Here is a 6,161-nt window from a genome sequence, read left to right as displayed (position 1 = left end):
CATCTGATTGTTTGCTTCTGTGTATTCGCTTTGTTCATTAAATTTCCATGTTCTCTGTTCGATTGTTGTTAATTACTGTCTTCTTATTCTTCCTTTCTTGAATCCAAAACAGGGTTTCAATAGAGATCCATGCCTTATGATGATGCTTGTTGCGTCCTAGAATCTCCTGACACGTTGAAGTTAGTGCTCGTCTCATCCCTTTCCCAATTATCCACCATAGTATTTTCCTCTTCTTTCAATAGATATTGTAAGGCGTGAATCCTGATGTCCAGAGTTATCTTGAATTCATTGAGTATGTCAGTATTTCACACGGGGGTTGAATTGACCATCGTAATGCAGTTTCCCAAAATGTCCAATGCTTCTTCAGCTTCACTCTTATATTGGCTACAACCAACTTGGGATCTGAAATTATGTTGCCTACTCTCTCTGTTCTCACTTCTCCCATTGTCTTTCTCAACTGTTTACTGATACAAATATGATCGATCTGATTCTGTTTAGTATAATCCGGTGAGATCCATATAGGTTTGTGTATGTGTTTGTGTCTGAATATTGTGCCACCTATAATCATTTTGTTGAATACTACGAAATTTACAAATTTCTCACCATTCTCGTTCCTTCATCTCAGTCAGTCCATGACGTCCCATGATATATTCACATCCAATGTTGTCCATTCCGAATATGGCATTTCAGTCTCCCATCAGGATAGCCATATCATTTTCTGAGCACTTCTCTATGATTGATTGGAGCCTCTCGTAAAAGTGATTTTTATCGTCGTTATTGCAATCAATGGTGGTTGCACGAGACTGGATAAGATTCATTTTGACCCCTTCCTTCTTTGTTCTGAAGGATGGTATGAGGATCCTGGATCCGTGAGATTCCCATCCAATAAGTGCATTATGTGCTTCTTTGGATAGTATCAAAGAAACTACGTGACCGGAGTACTGCAGCATCTCCCTCGTACCTCCTCTCTGGTGTCAGCTGAAGTGCAATGGGTTTCGCAGACTCCAAGTACTGCCAATTTGTATCTCCTCATTTCCATTGCTATTTGACTGGTTTTTCCAGTCTCCCACATTGTTCAGATGCTCTATGTAATCATAAAAATTGTTGCTTTGGTTATTTGAAGAGGCATCGGACTAGTGACTTCCGAAGGATCTCGACTTTCCTCCTGAGGCGTCATAATTCTTCCTTGAACTCGGAAGGCAGGGTTTCAATGGTTCAATCTGTTTTATCGGGTTGATGTCTTTTAGCAAGATCTTCTACGTGATGGGGTTGCCGATCTCATGCCCAACTGTCCTTCTTTGTGTGGGCTTGGGACTGGCAGTAACTCTACCAGAGATACAGGCGGAGTTAATCGATATTTATAGTCATACAAAGTTACAGACACATGATGAATAGGGTAAGTAATTAAAACACATACGATCATATAAAAAACAGTCAAGGTTGATAAGCGAACAATTGAGAAGTTTAAAATGTGACTCAAAAAGAATGAATAAGTTAGCTTGTAAGGAAACTAGAATAAACTATGTGGGCTTGATATACCAATTGACACTACATTGGAAAACCGTTAATTGTTGTTTTAGAAGAGACTGGCATAAAACTACTGAATTTTAATAGAATTCTAGAGGACACAGAAGGAACAAGAAAAAAGTTGAACGGCGTATATTTTAACAGAAATAGTTCAAATCCCATAAAGAAAAAAATGTTTATATACATAGTTCGTTGGTCAGATTTATTTTAAGTCAACCGTGAACTAAATAGTCTAATCGTTTATACGCATATTTTAGTTTTAAAAATTGCCTACTATGAACAATAGTACTTTATCTATATACATCATATTTATTCTAATATTATTTATTATTCTTGTACACGCTTCATTTTATACGTTTGTATTATCATATAAGTTATCTTTGTACTAATTCTACTTTAACTCAGACGGGGTAAACCTTATTTCAATCATTATTGAACGGAAAGTCTACTTAAATATACTTTTTTTCAACGCATGCTATTTTGGAAAGTAATTGCTGTAAATTGAAGATATCAATACTTGGAATATATTTTAATACTCTCATACAAAGTGACGAATGAGGTTGAATAATAATATAAATGACTGAGGAGTCCCATACTAGGATAAAACGGCTGACTAGTGCTTCCAGGTTTTCAATGATTATATAACAGTGATCACTTCATGATCTCAATTAAAACTTAACAATCTCCACAACCTTGTACTGATAAATGTATGCGTGCCTAGATATATTGAGGTTATTCGTATTATACCACCTGATTTTGTATTTATCAGTTAGACTGCTCCTTTGGAGCAAGTTATATTGGTCGAAGTTCTCGGAATTTACATTTTCGTGCTCACGAACACCTCCCAGCGTGGCTAAACAAAGGTTTGGTGAAGAAAGTGAAAAGCCCGATATTGTCCCATTTAGTACAAACTGGTCATACTGCCAGTATGAACCAATCCTTTTCAATTATTTATAGGGTCAGTAGATTTTTGCCAAAGCTTGTCAGGCTTAAAGTCCTTCAACCGGCTGAATTATTAGCCATCCGGACGAAGAAACCGGAGCTGAGTACAAAAGAAATATCTCCAACCCCTCCTCCCTCCCCTGGCCAATCACAGGGCCAGTTAATCAATAGTAATATTAGCTAATGAATGACTTAATTTGACTATCGTTCTTATGACGTTTCTTAGTCAAATGTAATTGTCTCTCTCATCTTTATTTACAAATGTTTGTATTATCATTATTATTATTATCATTATTAATACTGGTTAAACATCATTATTATAGTCCCCTATACATGATTCATTCACTTCGCATTGATCCCTCCTTATTACGTCCTACTAATTTTTCATACAATTTAGTCTTCCATTAAACATTTGATCGAATTGTAATTGTACTATAATATCTCTCTCACCCTATCTGACCCATATTTATTCTGATCATGGATCTTAAATTTTCACATAACGTATATACAGATTCAAGTTAACATTCTATATGAGTCATATCAGCATTAACCATTTTATTCTATTTTGTTTGACAATCCTAAATTTACATGCTTTAGACGATGTACTCTGGCCTTAACCTGGCCGTTTTTTCGGATTACTAATTTGGATATAGAGAATTTATCGGAAAGAATATTCTTCGTTCATATATTAATCTATCGTGATTATTGATCGAAGCGACTAAATAATAGATATTTCTTGTTAACGAATACCAGCTGGCACGGAGTATAGGTTCATAGCTTTCTGTGGATTGCATCCATCCACCTAAAACTGAAATATAGTGCAGGTTATATCGAACCAGTAAAACCATTAAGCAGGTTACAGCTTAAAAAATGACATTCAAATTTGTTCTGCAATCAAGAAAATAGATTAATGTTATATATAGACTTGTATTTATGATTAAAGATCTTGTGGATTAACATTTTCATTGCTTTGTTGTTGCGTTTTACAATATTTCTTTATAGATAATTGTCACCCTAACCCATAATTACTTTAGCGAGTGTTCTCTTGAATCTATTTAAACTCAAGAATGCTTTGGGAAAATTGATTCACCATAAACTCAGACTTCACATCTCGAAATTATAATTTCTCAAGTTATTATATTTCTTTTTAATAATAATAATATTTCTACTCTGAAAATACTTTTACATATTTTAGGCCACTTTGTATTCACGGTCATGTTAATATAATAAAACTTAGTTAGTCCATCAAACTCTTTTATGGTTTTTATCGGTGATATATTCTTTAAAAAGATCCTTTTTAGCCAATGAAATATTTAAAGTCGACAGAACGTAAACAACAAACAGTTGATGGTAGATGAATTATTCAAAGGGGTTCGGTAAGTGTAGGATTCGACTCTTACTCTTCGTCCTTGACAATCATCTCTCGTCTACTATATTTCTCTGTCACTTTCTTCGTTGAGTAATATATTGGTCTGATATTTCCTTCTGTTACAGCTTTTTCTACTGTCAATGCTAAGTCTTCCACATATTTCTGATTGTCAGCTCTAATACCCTTCTTCATTTGATTGTTTGCTTCTGTGTATTCGCTTTGTTCATTAAATTTCCATGTTCTCTGTTCGATTGTTGTTAATTACTGTCTTCTTATTCTTCCTTTCTTGAATCCAAAACAGGGTTTCAATAGAGATCCATGCCTTATGATGATGCTTGTTGCGTCCTAGAATCTCCTGACACGTTGAAGTTAGTGCTCGTCTCATCCCTTTCCCAATTATCCACCATAGTATTTTCCTCTTCTTTCAATAGATATTGTAAGGCGTGAATCCTGATGTCCAGAGTTATCTTGAATTCATTGAGTATGTCAGCATTTCACACGGGGGTTGAATTGACCATCGTAATGCAGTTTCCCAAAATGTCCAATGCTTCTTCAGCTTCACTCTTATATTGGCTACAACCAACTTGGGATCTGAAATTATGTTGCCTACTCTCTCTGTTCTCACTTCTCTCATTGTCTTTCTCAACTGTTTACTGATACAAATATGATCGATCTGATTCTGTTTAGTATAATCCGGTGAGATCCATATAGGTTTGTGTATGTGTTTGTGTCTGAATATTGTGCCACCTATAATCATTTTGTTGAATACTACGAAATTTACAAATTTCTCACCATTCTCGTTCCTTCATCTCAGTCAGTCCATGACGTCCCATGATATATTCACATCCAATGTTGTCCATTCCGAATATGGCATTTCAGTCTCCCATCAGGATAGCCATATCATTTTCTGAGCACTTCTCTATGATTGATTGGAGCCTCTCGTAGAACTGATCTTTACCGCCTTCACTGCTATCTTTGGTAGGTTCAGGACATTGTATAACATTCATGGTGGTCCCATCTTCTTTGTTTTGAACGATGGTTTAATGATTCTTGTTCCATGAGTTTCCTATCATATAAGTGCATTATGTGCTTCTTGGATAGTATCAGGGAAACTACGTGAGTATGCAGAGCATGAGACGACACGACCCTTTCTATATCTAAGTATAGTTATTAAAGATCAAATTGACAAATTTATTTAGAAACAATGTTTCTGATGAAGGAAATTTTCTGCGTATATCTAACGTAACTTGATGTATGATCGACAGGGTATTCTTTTAAAACTTTTTTTCAATCTATCTTTTCAATAACCTACCTAATTCATTATTTTCAATGATGTACTTATTACATTCTTTCTTATTTTTAATTGAGCTACTCAGACTGTAGAAAAAATTGAAAAGACATTTAATAATGTTCATATACTACTGAATTAATTACTGAACTCATTTTAATTAATTATTATGATTAAAGAAAATATGCTAGACTTTCATTTCATAAGTGAACAGATAAAAGAAAGACTATCATCGTCACAACGTAATTGTAGGTTGAACTGAAGTATTGGGGTCACGGTTAAAAGATTGGAAAAAAAAGAACATTGATATCATTAGTTTATATGCGAATTAAAGAGGAAATTGTTCGTTCATTAATAATAAACTGAAAGTAAATCACAATTTATGGTTTCATATAAAATAATAGTCAATGAACACCGTATTATTATTCTACTTACGAATGAATGTATATCCTTTATTGCATAGAAGAACATCATCTGGACTAGTTAATAAAACGAAAACTAAGAGCGATTATGAGTTAAATACAAATTCATAAGTCTTGTAAAAAGTTCGCTCATTTGTATATTCCTTCAAAGTATTCCTACTCTGTCCCATTATTATTCATTCAACTATATATTCTAACTCTTCATATTAATATTGAGTTTCTTATTAAATGTTTTATCAAGTTCTTATTCATACTCCATCGTGCAGTCACATATTCAAATACATCATTACGTAACTGTTTTTATTATTGGATTTCCTATAAAATATTTTGTCACCTCCATTATTATCGATTCAGTAAACATATAATCCAATTTGTTTATTGACTAATCAATATCTTTGAATATCTTTCACCTTATCCACCTCCATTTCTAATTGTTTTATGAAGCACTCATAAATATTTTGATAAACACTTGACATTGTACCATTATACAACACATAATCATCTGAATGTTATATACATATTCTCAGAAGGCTCAGTGGTCTAATGGTTAAGCGCTCGCGTGCGAGACTGATACGTCCTGGGTTCGTATCTTGCAAAGCGTGACCGTGGGTGC

This window comes from Schistosoma mansoni, chromosome 1 (assembly GCF_000237925.1).
Source record: "Schistosoma mansoni strain Puerto Rico chromosome 1, complete genome".
In the NCBI taxonomy this organism is placed as follows: Eukaryota; Metazoa; Platyhelminthes; class Trematoda; order Strigeidida; family Schistosomatidae; genus Schistosoma; species Schistosoma mansoni.
The sequence above is the reverse complement of the archived record's forward strand: the minus strand, read 5'-3'. Positions refer to the sequence as shown.